This window comes from Sus scrofa, chromosome 4 (assembly GCF_000003025.6).
Source record: "Sus scrofa isolate TJ Tabasco breed Duroc chromosome 4, Sscrofa11.1, whole genome shotgun sequence".
Taxonomy (NCBI): domain Eukaryota; kingdom Metazoa; phylum Chordata; class Mammalia; order Artiodactyla; family Suidae; genus Sus; species Sus scrofa.
The window spans coordinates 72,144,913-72,159,970 of record NC_010446.5 but is presented as its reverse complement, the minus strand read 5'-3'; the positions used below and the strand labels follow the sequence as shown (position 1 = coordinate 72,159,970).

The 15,058-nt window shown below is 40.9% G+C and overlaps 1 protein-coding gene and 1 long non-coding RNA gene across 4 annotated transcripts in view; one reads left to right on the top strand and one right to left on the bottom strand.

The window, feature by feature from the left end:
- LOC106510074 overlaps positions 1–12,825 on the bottom strand; it is a 185,268-nt gene extending 172,443 nt beyond the window's left edge. For both annotated transcript variants that reach the window (XR_002343297.1, XR_001308208.2), the window contains exons 1-2: positions 11,723–12,825; positions 8,997–9,301 (exon numbers count right to left, since the gene is read on the bottom strand). This is a non-coding gene — a long non-coding RNA (uncharacterized LOC106510074). The remainder of the gene's footprint in view (positions 1–8,996; positions 9,302–11,722) is intronic.
- CLVS1 (clavesin 1) overlaps positions 1–15,058 on the top strand; it is a 152,739-nt gene that overhangs the window by 97,289 nt on the left and 40,392 nt on the right. The window lies entirely within an intron of this gene.

Below are 15,058 nucleotides of genomic sequence, written 5' to 3'. Positions count from 1 at the left end.
TATTTAGTATTACATTGTCTTTTTAGTATTATATTGTATCCAGCTATATAATCTGGATACAATTCCCTTGTTAGATATATCATTTGCAAATATTTTTTCCCATTTGGTAAGTTGCATTTTCACTTATTGATGGAATCCTTTGCAATATGAAAGTTTTTAATTTTGATGAAGTCCAATTTATCTTTGGCTTTTTTTTTTTTTTTTTTTTTTTGGTCTTTTTGCCTTTTCTAGGGCCGCACCCGCGGCATATGGAGATTCCCAGGCTAGGGGTCTAATTGGAGCCGTAGCCACTGGCCTATGCCAGAGTCACAGCAACTCAGGATCCAAGCCATGTCTGCAACCTACACCACAGCTCACGGCAACGCCAGATCCTTAACCCACTGAGCAAGGCCAGGGATCAAACTCACAACCTCATGGTTCCTAGTCAGATTCGTTAACCACTGTGCCACGAAGGGAACTCCTATCTTTGGCTTTTCTTGTGTGTACTTTGTATTATATTTTTAAAAACTGCCTAATCCAAAGTCATGAAGATTTTGTCTAAGAGTTTATATTTAGGTCTAATGGTATTGCTTCCCTTGTTGGAAATCAATTGGCCATAAATGTATGAATTTATTTACGGGCTCTCCATTTTACTTCATTGATCCATGTGTCTATACTATGCTAGCATAACACTGTCTTGATTATTTTAGCTTTGAAATAAGTCTTAAATTGTGAAATGTGAGTTGTCCAACTTTACTCTTCTTTTTCAAGGTTGTATTGGCTATCCTAGGTCTTTTGCATTTTCACATGAATTTCAGGGTCAGCTTGTCAATTTCCGAAAAAAAAAATGCAACTAGGATTTTGATGAGGACTGCACTGAATTTCACAACCTGTTTGGGGAGTACTGCCATCATAATAATATTGTCTTCTGATACATGAGTGTGAGCTATCTTTCAATTTATCTATATACTCAGTTTCTTGCAAGAGTATTTTATAGTTTTCATTGTATGAGTCTTGCACATCTTTTGTTAACTTCATCTCTAGGTATTTTATTCTTTTGATATATTTTAAGTGAAATTAATTTTTAATTTCTATTGTTAGCATATTGAAATATAATTAATTTTTGTGTATTAATTTTGGATCCTACAACCTTGCTGACTCACTTATTAGCTACAGTAGTTTTAAAAACTTGATTCCTTAGGATTTTAAATACACTAGTTCATGTCAATTGAAAATAGATGGTTTTATTGCTTTTCCAATCTGGATGCTTTTTTCGTGTGTGTGTCTTATTTAATTGCCCTGGCTACAATCTCTAGTACAATATCAAATAGAAGTGGTAAGAACAGACATCCTTGTCTTGCTCCTGGTCTTATGGGAAGAGCATTCAGTCTTTCACCATTAGGTATAAGGTTAGTTGCGTTTTGTATACATCCTATATCAGGTTGAGGAAATTTCTTTCTATTCCCAGTTTATTCATTCAATCACCATCTCCTTTTAAAATCCTTCAGTAGATCTCTATTTCTTACAGATCAAGTTCATGCTCCACAGTCTATGATTTAAGATCCTCCTGGAGCCTCCCCTGCTTGATTTTCAGCCTCATCTCTGGACACCCCTCCCTCTGCACCTCCTTTTCCAACCTTATCTCAAAAAAATGTTGAGCTCTACCTGTTGTAACCTGTACATAGATCCTAATATTCTATGTTACCTCATGTCTCTTTGTTTTATATATTCTGCTTTATCTCTTCTCTTTACTACCTAATTATACTCCAAGACACAACTAAATTGCCACTAATTTCAAAAAGATATAAATTAATGAGATCTGGTTTAAGTGCCTTTCCTCTATACTCTTTTAGCACACTGCACACATTGCTACGTTAGAGTTCAACATACTGTTCTGCCTTGTTGATTTAAGCCTCTGCCTCCCCAAATAAGATAAATTTCTTATTGGCAGGGTCCATCTTTCACCCTCAGTGCCTGGAACTCACTAATTTGATGGACAGATGAATGGATAGATGGATGTTGACATTTGTGCTATTTTTTTTAATACTGAGCATACATACATGAATAAAAAGATTCAAACAATCCTAAAGTTCTTAACAGTCATAAAAAGCAAGAGACCCTAAAGGCAAATGGAGTTGTTCCAAAGCCTATGGAACCTAAATGCAGGAAAATATGTACAGCAGATAAAAAGACATGTCAAGCCTACATATATATATATACACACACATATATATGTATATCAGGTTTACAGAGCTTGTCTTAATTATTGGAAACAATGCTCTCTAGGAAACACCTTCCTAGGGAACCTTATTCCCCATTTCTCCCACACCCACCAGCAATATCCACCACCAGTTACTAGACATTCCATTCAATCTAAAAAACACAGTAGAAAATATATTAGGTAATCAACAAAAGAAGTAAGAGTTGCAGCTTATATTTGCAATAAAGGTAAGTTTCACCAAATGGTTAATGCTCACACACAAGATCCAGTGAGAGATTAAAAGCAGTCAGTAATTAAATGTTAAAACAGGTAGTACAGATAAGAGCAGTACAGTGGAGAGAGACTCATTCACTCACAATTATTTATTGTGTACTAGCAACATGCTACATACTGGACTGGCTGTTGAATATGTAACACTGAATGATTCACAATCTGTGTGTTCAAGGAATTTATAGACTAGTGAGGGAATAATGCGAATTAACATATAACATATTTATTCATTCAGCAAACACTGTCACAGATACTATCCTAGGGGTGCTCATGCTACTGCAATGAATTAAAATGACCAAAATCTGTGTAGAAACAGCATACATTCTAGGTGGGAGAGGAAGACAATAACAAACAGATAAATTATGTAGCATAATAACAAATAAATACCATGGAAAAGAGCAAAAATAGATTAGGGTGATTGAGACTGCTGGGGAATGGGGGAGAATGGGGTGCAATTTATAGTCATTATGACCGGCCTCATTGAGAAGGTGACATTGGAGCTAAGACTTGAAGGAGGTGAGGCTGTTAGCCATACAGCTATTCAGGTAAGGATGCTACAGGCAGAGGGAGCAGTCAAGACAGTGCCCTGAGGTAGGGATGCCTGCAGTACTCACAGAACATCAAAAAAGCTCTAGTTCTGAAGTCAAGTGACTAAGGGCAGTGGCAGCAGGTGAGATTAGAGAGGCTGGGGTGTTCCAGGGACCTTGAAATGACTACTCTTAGTAAAGTGGGGAACAACTAGAGATCTTTGAGCAGAAGAGTGGTGCCATCAAGTTTAGGTTTTAAACAGATTCCTCAGGCTGCTGGTGAAGAATAGACTTGAGGTACCAGAGCCCAGATGTAGGGTAATAGGTCAGGAGATGACTGGCCTAATTTAGGCTTGAGAATTTTCTATTGGCTGAGACCAGAGTGAAAACAGTGGTGGTGGTGGGAAGACACTCAGGCTGTGTATATATTTTAAATTAGAGCCAGCAGAATTGAGCGTATGATTTTTGAAACAGGATTCAAAGATGAGTTCAAGGTTTTGGTGGGAGCTCAGAGGAGAATGGGGGAGGATGAGGAGGAGAGCAAAGACTTCAGGTGAAAGTGACTAGGGTTGGGGTCAGGGAGATCAGGCGTTCAGTGCTGTACACTGTAAGCCTGAAAACCTTCTGGTGGAGACTGACATTGGCAGCTGGATATATAAGTGCCAACGCAGAGATGAGCAGAGGATTCTATGGGAACAGGCACCCATATGGAGCTTTCTGAGGAAATGACAAATACTGCCTCTACAAAGGAAGCTTGTGCAATGAAAAAGACTTCAGTACATGAAGTGGGCATTGAATAATAGGAAAAATTTGGCTACAGAGTAGAGTAGTAAGAGAATCCCAGACATAGGAAATCTCTAAGCAAGATCCTTGGAATAGGAAAAAGGGTGGTGAGTTTGTGAGGATGAGCCTGAGATGACAAGTTCTCACTGGAAACACTGAAGCATAAACATGGACTAGAGGTGACTTGGGGTGAGAGCGTAGGGCACCTCAAAAGCTAGGCTCCTCTTCTAGAAAGTCAGCCCTGGCCCACTGATCAGCTCAGAGGTCCCCAACCACTGTTCCATCTCAGCACTGTCCCTGGGTATTCTAAGAATCTGTTTACTTTCTTCTTGGCCTCCCTAGATTGTAAGTTCCTTGAGAGCAAAGACCTTATATTTTGATTTTTATCTACCACAATGATTCACTTGTGGAATTTTAATAAATGTTTGTTCAGTGAGTTGTATTTGACACACACATCTCTTTATCATAGTTTCATTTCAATGCCTATGGGAGTTTTAAATTAAAAGAGAAATCCTCGTCTTTATTGAATAGATCAAAGGTAATGGACCTCTACCTTATAAGAGCTAACACACTAGAAAGACTGGAGAAAACAGGATTTTTCAAAACGGCAGCTATCAAGTGACTAAAGAACACACACATGCCCTTCCAGCTGCTGAGAAAGAACCTTTGGAAACTTGAAGGCAGAGAACACAGGTCAGGTTGTTATGAATTAATTAAAGAGAGGGAAATGATGATGGATTTGCAAAAAAGGGCATTTATTTAGCCTACAAGCATACCTTATAAGGATGAAAGAACTAACGTGCCAACTGTGCCTTAGGTAATGAGAACTTTGGCAACTGATTCTTATCCCTTCAAAGACCTGTCAGAAGAGCCCTGGGCTCAGCCTGTCCACAAAAGACCTCAAGATGACAGCTATCCTTTGCAGGAGAGGAGATGCAATGTCAAGTTCAAACCCCTGCCCTGGCAATAAAGAGTAGGATGGTTGGAGTTCCCATTAAGGAACCCGGCTAGTATCCAAGAGGATGCGGGTTTGATCCCTGGCCTTGGTCCGTGGGTTGAGGATCTTACTTTGCCATGAATTGTGGTATAGGTCACAGACATGGCTTGGACCCGAGTTGCTGTGGCTGTGGTGTAGGCTGGCAGCTGTAGATCCAATTTTACCCCTAGCCTGGGAACTTCCATATGCCACAAGTGTATTCCTAAAAAGGAAGGAACGAAGGGTAAGAAAAGACTAGGATGGTTTACCATGGGTGGTTTAAGCCAACCCGTTACTACTGATCTCAAGGTTGGCCACCAGCACCAAATCTTAGCTCTGCTCAATAGGAGCTAATGGGATATGGCTGGCTGCTTGAGATGCCAACAGGGTATGTTTGAATGTCACAAAGAACTCTCCCGGGGCAGTGGATATGTGCAATAATTCCTCTAAAAATATGTCTGTATTAACTACTGTCCCAGCCCTGCCTCCAGCCCAGACTCTTCTGACTTAAAAACACAGTTACTTGAGGAGTTCCCACCGTGGCTCAGTGGTTAACAAATCCGACTAGGAACCATGAGGTTGTAGGTTCGATCCCTGGCCTTGCTCAGTGGGTTAAGGATTCGGCGTGGCCATGAGCTGTGGTGTAGGTCACAGATTCAGCTCAGATCTGGCATCGCTGTGGCTCTGGCGCAGGCTGGTGTCTACAGCTCCAATTGGACCCCTAGCCTGGGAACCTCCATATGCTGCGGGTAGGGCCCCAGAAAAGACAAAAAACAAAAACACTGTCACTTGTTTTCCTTGAAGTGACAGGATTGCTGTGTTAATTTTGGGGAAAGTATCTGCTAAAGCCCCAAATCTGAATATCCATGGTTTGCCTTCCAGTTGTTCTTAAACCAAGAGGAGAAAAGGGGGGGCAGTGTTCTATGTAAAAAACAGCTAGTTCAGCTCTCAAGTCAAACAACGACACAGGGCATTTCCTCTAGACAACTGTCGTGCCTCAGTGCCCAGCAACAGTGCTTCACATGTAATCCTCATATATATTATTAAAACCATGTGAATTCAAAGATTGAGATTCAGTAAAGTTACTGGGTTTTACTGCTTTACCAAGGACACCCTTCAGTGGAACTGACATGTATTTCACTTCTGGGACTGGCAAATGTGGAAGAGAGTGAGTTCTAGGACAGTTCGGTGGCACTGTCTTGATTCGTGTTGCACCACTGGTACAAACAGTAACACAGTGGAAAAGGCAAATAATCTTAACATTATTATGAAAATAGTTTTGACCTTGTGGTCCCCCTAAAACAGTCTCAAGGATCCCTGAAGGAAGACAGACAATAATTTAAGAATGGCTGCTGTCTACAAATCCCTTCGTGTACCTTGAAAGTCTTGGGTCAAAGTCTATAAATATTTTAAAGTGCCTGATACCTATTAGAAATTGCCTTTCAGACGTGATACACCAATTTGCATTTCCCTCTAAAAAGTGTAGAAGTCCATCTTATCAAGCAAACGCTCTACAGAATTAAAGCTCCTATGTCCTCTTTATAGGAAAGATAAAAGAGTCCAAATTTAACTCATGGCTCTGTGTGTCCAAGGGGAAAGAGTAATTTCCCTTCAATTTCTGTTACTTCTCCCAACTCAGATACCTCAACCATTGAATATACTACTCATGAGAATGAAAAACAGTGTCATAACAGATCTGTAAACTTAGGGAAGGAAACAGTGATAAAAATAAGTGTGTGACCCCATTACTTTCTCTAAGAAAAACCCTCCTTTTTTCACTACCTCACTACACAAAAAAAGAAAAACTCTTCTTTTTTACTAACTCCCTAGTAATCAGTTGTGTTTCAGCTCCTTTGATTTGAAGTATGATTTTTAGGCATGTGTTCCTCATAATAAAATTCAAAGCAAAAGCAGTTAATGTATAATCATAAGAATGAAAGAGAACGTAGGCTAGTTCCTAATTAATTGACCGATTCCATGAAGCCCGACATAAAATTCTTTCCAGATAAGGTCATCCTAATAAAAAATTCTCCAAAAGACAAGATTCTGAAGTTTTAAGGATTTTACAGTATATCGAACCTTGTTATTATTACAGATAAATTTAATAAAATAAGATTTATCTTGGACCCAGATCAAAAGGATTTGACTTCACAAGGGCCCATCTTACAATGCAGACTGAATCACACAGAGCCCAAAAGGGCTGTTCCTCAAAGGATGGGTGATTGGCAGAAAACTCCAGAGAATACTGAATTGCTCCCCAACATCTGAAGAATATTCAGCACTATGTCTAGACACCCAATAGACATTTGTTTTCCTTTCCAAAACCTGGCTCAGTATCTATAATTTTACCTCATCAGGAAAGGACATATGTTGGAGAAGGGAAATGCTTCTCTAAAAGGGGATTTAAACTTCATTTAAAAAACACAAACATTTGTATTTTTCATTGTAACTAATTATGTCTCCAGGACTATTAATATTGTAAATGCGGCCTTGTGGCTAGGATTTACTAAACCAACACATCAATAAACTCTAGTTATTTCTACACTTTAAAAATCTATTTTCACAATTGATAAAAATGGCATTTGAAATTGGAATAAAGCATCTAAAGAAATACTGCCTTGCTAATGATAAAGAATTTTGTGCAATTGATTTTTAAATCAGTTATTGGAGGAAAAATAAATTCAGTTTAGCACAAGTTCCATTGATTCTCAAGAAAGGAATTACATGTAGGATAAATAACTCTTCTGATAGTCAAATAAGCTTTTTAAGTTATATAAGCTTTTTTTTTTTTTTTTTTTTTTTTTGTCTTTTTGCCTTTTCTAGGGCCACTCCCATGGCATATGGAGGTTCCCAGGCTACGGATCTAATCAGAGTTGTAGCCACCAGCCTACACCAGAGCCACAGCAACACCGGATCCTTAACCCACTGAGCAAGGGCAGGGATCAAACCCGCAACCTCATGGTTCCTAGTTGGATTCGTTAACCACTGCGCCACAACGGGAACTCCTATTTAAGCTTTTTAATGAATTTTGGACTTTCTTAACCAATACTTAAATTTAAAAAGGAAACTGTTTTGTTTTGTTTTTTAATTCAGAATTTCTGAGATAACGGTAATTGTCCCAAATACAATAGAAAAGAGTGATGACTGAACAAATAAGGGTCAACCCAGTCTTTCTTTGCCAGACTGAGTGTTTTAAAAGGCAATGTCTGAGTTCTGGCCATGATGCAATGGGTTAAAAATACAACTGGGGTGGCTCAGGTCACTGCAAAGGCATAGGTTCAATCCACAGCCCTGTACAGGAGGTTAGAGAAACCGGCATTTCTTTAACCAGCGTAGGTCACAGCTGCAGCTTGGATTCAATTCGTGGCCTAGAAACTTCCATATGCCACAGGTGTGGTCATTAAAAAAACAAAAAAGGCGATGTCTGTGTCTAAAAAGAGTTGACTTGAATTTATTCATTCACTGAATGAGTATTTGTTAAATATGTTTCATTTGCTAGGTTTTATGTACAAAATGCAAGCAGACATGGACTCTAATCTACTCACTGAGTGTTTATGGAGATCTTATTCTGCATCAGACCCTGTTCTAGGCACTGAGACTATCTGGGAGGGCAAAAGAGGCCAGGCTCCTGCTCTTCTGGAATCTACATTCTCTTGGGTTGTAGGAAGAAGATGGAAAATAAATAATAAGCCAGTCAGTAAGACCATTTCAGACAGTGGTTAGTGCTGTCAAGAAGGTAAAACTAGAGGACATGACAGAATCAGGGGGAGGGGTGAGGAAGCAATAGAAGAAGTCTATCTCAAGAGGTAAAATATGAACTTAAACCTAATTAACACAGAGAAGATAGACATTCAAAGATCCAGGACAACAACTTCTAGACAGAAGAAACAGCAAGTGCAAAGGCCTTTAGAAGAAGAGAGTTTTAAAAAGCCAGAGTGGAAAGACAAGCAGGTGGAAGCTTCCTCCTTCCTTCAACTCCCACCTCACCTCCTCCAGGTGTGCACCACCTGACATTAGAACCTGACCTGACTCTCCTTCTCTAGACCTAGAAATCGACCCATTGGATCAGGGCACTGTCAGGGTTTATGTCCTCAGCAAGTCACAGACATGACTTCATTTCATCTACTTGGATGCACTGAGGAACTGTTAGCCTTTGCGTGGAAGCATTAGAAATTCAAACTGTATATAAACCGCTGTTTATAACTGAGAAAAATAAGCTCTGGCATATAAGTACAAATACCTTGGATCCTGGTGGTGTTCATCTTAATGACAGACACTGCCTTCACCTCAGTCCCTCTTGGGCTGAACCATGACAGCTGTTGATCTACTTGGGTGTTGTCAGCAGGTTGAGAACAGTGATCTATAGAGTAAAACACTCAGTGCATTAAGAAAAGCTGACGTCTTGGAGACTGATATCCAGAGTTAATGGGAAACGGTGGTCTCCATATTGTTGACAGAACACCCCAAATCCTCAGGTCGCTCATCAGCACAGTTATTCATCTTCTTCTCCAAGTCAAAGGAAGAAATACGTCAGGCTTAAAAGCCCTAAAGGGAACAGAAAACAAAAAAAGGAGACAGAGCGATTTGTAAGAAGCAATTTTGAGTTTTGTTTTGGTTTTCCTAAAGAGGATTTTTTTCTATGATACTGTTAAAATCAGATATATTTCAATGTGACAGACGTATAACATATAAATTTTTGAATAGGCAATCCATTCACATAGCATATAAATCAAAACAACATAAAGAGGGATTTAGAAAATGGTTCTACTTCATTCCTATCCTTCATTTCCACAAGGGTAACTCCTTTTATTTTATTTTATTTTATTAGAATATAGTTGATTTGCAGTTTTGTGTCAATTTCTGCTGTACAGCATAGTAACCCAGTCATACAAAGATATACATTCTTTTCCTCATTCTATCTTCTATCATGGTCTAACCCAAGAGACTGGATATAATTCCCTGTGCTGTACAGTAGGACCCCACTGCTTATCCATTCTAAATGTAATAGTTTGCATCTATCAACCCTAAACTTCCCATTCATCCCACTTCCTCCCCCCTGCCTTGGCAACCACAAGTTTGTTCTCTATGTCTGTGAGTCTGTTTCTGTTTTATAGATAGGTTCATTTTGTGTCTTCATTTATGTTAACAGAAAATATATATTCTCTTTTTATACAAATATTCCTTATCCTATACCCTGTTATTCATCTTGCTTTATTATTCAAACAGTATGTCTTAAGGATTTCACCATAAAAAGAAAATCTTTCCATATTAGCACATAGAAAACTTTCTCATTATTTTTACATATGCAGAGTATTACATTATATGGATGTTCTACACTGTGCTACACACAGTCCTTTAGAAATAGATACTTTGTCTAATTTCAATTTTTTGCTATTACAATTGATGTAGCAAGGAACAAGTGCATAATACACTACTCTGCACATGTACAATTATTTCTGCAAGATAAATTTGCAGAAGTAGGATTTTTGTATAAATTTAAAATTATCCACTTGTAATTTGGTTAAATATTCAGAAATATCCCTCCATAGGGGAAGCACTACAAGATCCACTACCATCAATCATTAAGAGAACAGCTATTATCCAAGGCCTTGCCAAGGCCAGAATGTATTTTCAAACTTTTGGATTTTTGACAGACTGATAGAATAAAAAATGTTGTCCCAGTAAAATATTAATTTGCATTTCTCTATGACTGAGGTGGAGCATCTTTTCACATGTTTTAATGAAATTTGTCTTTCCTGTTAATTTTGTGTTCATATCCTTTTCCCATTTTCTCTGTTATGTCGTTAGCCTTATCAGTTTATATTATGGAGATTAGCACTTCCTCATATAAACTGCAAATGTTTCTCACAGTTTTCTTGCAGTGATCTTTTGATTTTAATTGTAGGATGTTTTGCTTTGTTTTGTTTTTACTTGATAAGAGGATTTTTTAAATTGTCATATTTATTAATTATGTATGGCTTTTGGATATTCTCCTGAAGTTTTATGGCTTTTTAAAATCTTGCATTTAAATTTGTGCAGTTTATCCTAGTGGACAGTGTGAGTTTTCGTTGTTGTTGCTGTTGTTGTTTTCCTAGAAGGCTGCACAATTTATAGACACGTTTATTTCTAACCTACTGATTATACTTGCCATCTTCAGCATATGTCTTATATACTGTTTTAATTATTGAGGCTTAAAAATAAGTTTTAATATTCAGTAAATTTAGTTGCTTTGAGAAATTCTACTCAGTATAAATTCACCGGCTGTGAAAAGAAAAAGAGCAGATTCTCCAAAGTTGGTTGTATGATTTCTTGGGTCAGAAGCCCCGTGGCCTCCATCAGTGCAGCCTCTTTGACTCTACTTCTGCTCTCTGCACACCCATCCCACCTCTCCCCCATCCGATGTACCCTCAGAGCTGCTGTTTGTGGACACAGAGGACTGTAGTCCCCTCCATACTCGTGGTTTTATTTGTAAGATGGTAAAGCAGTGCTTTTAAAAGCTTCCAGATGTGGGCGGGACTTAGACCTGTAGCCCAGGCTGTTGGATCCAGATCCTAGAAGTTGTTCTGGGGAGCCGTTTAGGGACATGCAGGATTCCACCACTTTATCTAGGAGAAACAAACCTAAAGGCATAAGGCAGAAAGGAAAAGAGAGAATGGGGAGGCGGGGGAGGAAGGGAAGAGGAGGAGGCGGGGCGGGCGGGGGGGGGGAAGAGAAAAAACTGCTTTGCAGGCTCTGCGGAGGGGCTCTGCCCAACACCGAAGTCCCAGGAACCCGCAAGGCAGCCCCGCCCCGCGCTGCAGTGACACCTGAGCCCTGCGGGCACAGGACCGAAGGGGCCCTGCCTCTCACCCCTTCTTGAGCCCTGGCGATGGACACGAAGACAGAGACACTGCGAAAGGGGGAGAGACTGTGACAGGGAGAGACAGAGAGGATAAACCTGAAGGAAGGATACTTAACACTTCTCACCCATGGCGCAGCTCCAAGGCTTGGGGGACAGCCTTTCTCGGCAGAGCCACTCTGGGGGCAGCACCCACGTCCCGGGGCCTGCGCCCAGGCGCAAGGAGCGCAGGCGCAGTGGACGCAAAGGCGGCCCGCGTCAGCCCCCGGCGCTACTTTCCCTGCACCCGTCCTGCTGCCCGGTCACCCCTCACACACTCACCTTCTCACCACCCCCCACAGTGAGACCCTCACTGTCACCCTAACACACACTCACCTTCTCACTATGCCCCAGTCACCTTCACATACGCACACACAGGGTCACCCCTCACATACTTGCCCTCTCACCACCCCCCACAGTCACCGTCTCTCTCACACACACACGCACACACACACACTCACCCTATCACCACCCCCCACAGTGACCCACTCACTGTCACCTTCCCCCATACACGCTCACCCTCTCCCCCCACTCCCCCCAGTTACTCCCTCACATACCCCAACAATCACCCCTTATGCACACCACACACACTCACCCCTTTCGCACACTCACCCCTCACACACTTACCCCCTCCCACACTCGCGTGCTCAGTCACACCCCTTATACACACCACACATACACACTCACACACTCACTCCTTGCTATTCCTCCATCCCACCCTCCCTGTGTAGCTGCAGGACAGGCTGAGCCCTGAGCTCAAGGGGCAGCAGGATCAGTGTGGCCAAGACTGGGCTGCACAAAAGGGAAGGCAGAACTAAGGCTAAAACCTGGGTTTGTATTAATTTTTAGAGGGCCTTGAATGTCAGTGAAGAAGTTAAGACCTAGTATATGAAGTTCTAAATTCCCTAGGATTTTCTAGACCTTTCTGTCAGAATTATAGATTCCCTATATTGCAAATCTTTAGTCTCCTTTAATTGCACCTGTTCCCCCCCCACTAATAATAGATACCTACTACATCCTCTTTGATTTTTGCTTATATATTTAGAAGGTTTTGTGTATTTTTGGAATTAATATTTTGCTTTAATCTGTGTTTCTGTTAATAAATGATGCTTAAAAGCCCTTGGCAGGAATTCCCATCGTGTCTCAGTGGTTAACGAACCCAACTAGGATCCATGAGGGCTCAAGTTCTGTCCCTGGCCTTGCTTAGTGGCTTAAAGATCTGGCATTGCCCTGAGCTGTGGTGTAAGTCGAAGATGTGGTTCAAATCCTGCGTTGCTCTGGCCGTGGCATAGGCCGGCAGCTGCAGCTCGGATTCGACCCCTAGCCTGGGAAGGTCCCTATGTGAAGGGTGCAGCCCTAAAAAGACAAAACGACAAAAAAAAAAAAAAAAAAAAAAAAAATCCCTGGTAAATAAATTGTCATTTTGCTGAGGTCCTTGAATTTTGTACCCTGCAAGGCTGGATGCATGGTGTGTCTCTCAGCCACCGGCAGGCTGACTCAGCCTAGGGTCAACATCTCAACCTTGTTTGTGCTCTGTTTGAATTATTAATCAGTTACTCAAAATTAGAAATGACATTTCCCATAAGTTCCATATTCAGAATGGCAGTTACATTCCTGGAATCATCAGCAACTCTCTCCAAGGATGTATTTGTGATAAGGAAACACATATTAGCTATGAATGACCAAGGCAAATCTTTCACAATATTAATAGAGTACAATTGATCCTTGAACAACATGAGGGTTAGAGGCACCAAGCCTCCACGCAGTAGAAGATCTGGTATAATTTATAGTCCAAATTAGTCAGTCAACAAACACTGAGCACTCTGTTCTAGGCCAACATATCAAAATAAAATAATATGAGAAAGTATGGGGGAGAAAAATAAATAAGTCTGGGTTCTTTCCCCAAAGTGGCTCATAGTTTTGTAGGAATGACAGATATATAAACTAATACAAAGAAAATTGAGAAGTATGAAAATAAAAGTGTTCCCAAGAGGCTGCAGGACTGTGAGAAAAAAAATGCTATAACATGGAAGTTCCTGCAATTAGGTAAGAAAGGTCCTGTGACTAAAACAGGATCTACAGGGGCCTTTAAACAATAAATAGGTTGTAAAAGACATAGAAGAAAAATGGGCACTCGCTTAAGCTTCATTTGGAGTTTATCAAAAAACTTATTTTTCATATTTCCCTCTCTTTTTTTTTCTCTACTTTTAGTTGGGGCTAGGATATTTTTATACCATGAAATGGGGAACAGAGTGAGATATATTTAATAAGGAAAGGTGTTACTGTGAACCACCAGGTCTCAAAGTTGTTGTTGTTATGTTCAATTTTTTTTTTTTTTGTCTTTTGTCTTTTTGTTGTTGTTGTTGTTGTTGTTGTTGTTGCTATTTCTTGGGCCGCTCCCGCGGCATATGGAGGTTCCCAGGCTAGGGGTTGAATCGGAGCTGTAGCCACCGGCCTACGCCAGAGCCACAGCAACTCGGGATCCGAGCCGCGTCTGCAACCTACACCACAGCTCACGGCAACGCCGGATCATTAACCCACTGAACAAGGGCAGGGACCGAACCCGAAACCTCATGGTTCCTAGTCGGATTCGTTAACCACTGCGCCACGACGGGAACTCCTATGTTCAATTTTTAAAGCTTTATTGAAGTGTTGCTGATTTATAATGTTGGGATATGCAACAAAGTGATTCAGTTATCCACATACACACATCGTTCTTTTTTTTTTTTTTTGCTTTTTAGGGCCACACCCACAGCATATGGAGGTTCCCAGGCTAGGGGTCAAATCAGAGCTACAGCTGCCAGCCACAGCAGTGCAAGATCTGAGCCGCATCTTCGACCTATACCACAGCTCACGGCAATGCCGGATTCTTAACCCACTGAGCAAGGCCAGGGATCAAACCCACAGCCTCATGGTTCTTAGTCGGATTCATTTCCACTGGGCCACAGTGAGAACGCCCCAATTCTTTTTCAGATTCTTTTCCCATGTAGATTATCACCACATATTGGGTAGAGTTCCCTGTGCTGTTCAGCAGGTCCCTGTTGGCCAGTTTTTTTTTTTTCAAAAGATGAGGAAATGGCCTTCTCCTTGGCTAGGATGGTGGGTGGCGTCCGAGGTTTTCAGATTGGCCTAAGGAGCCAGCTCCTACCTTTACCATCACTGTTATCAGCCTGCAATCAACTGAGAAAAACTGTGGGAGATGAAGTCCAGAGGGGAAGAGAAAGAGAAACACCGTTAAGGTGCTGAGTTAATATGATTAAACTGACCCCGAATGTGCAGGAAAAAGCCCTCACTGACCCTCTTAGGCAGGTAGCTTCCCCGAGGCTGGTCAAATGAGATGTCAGATGAAGCTCATCCACACAGCGCCTGCCTCTGCTTTAGGCGTGCCAGCCAGGGACAATCTGCCTCCTTTTCAGGCAATCTAT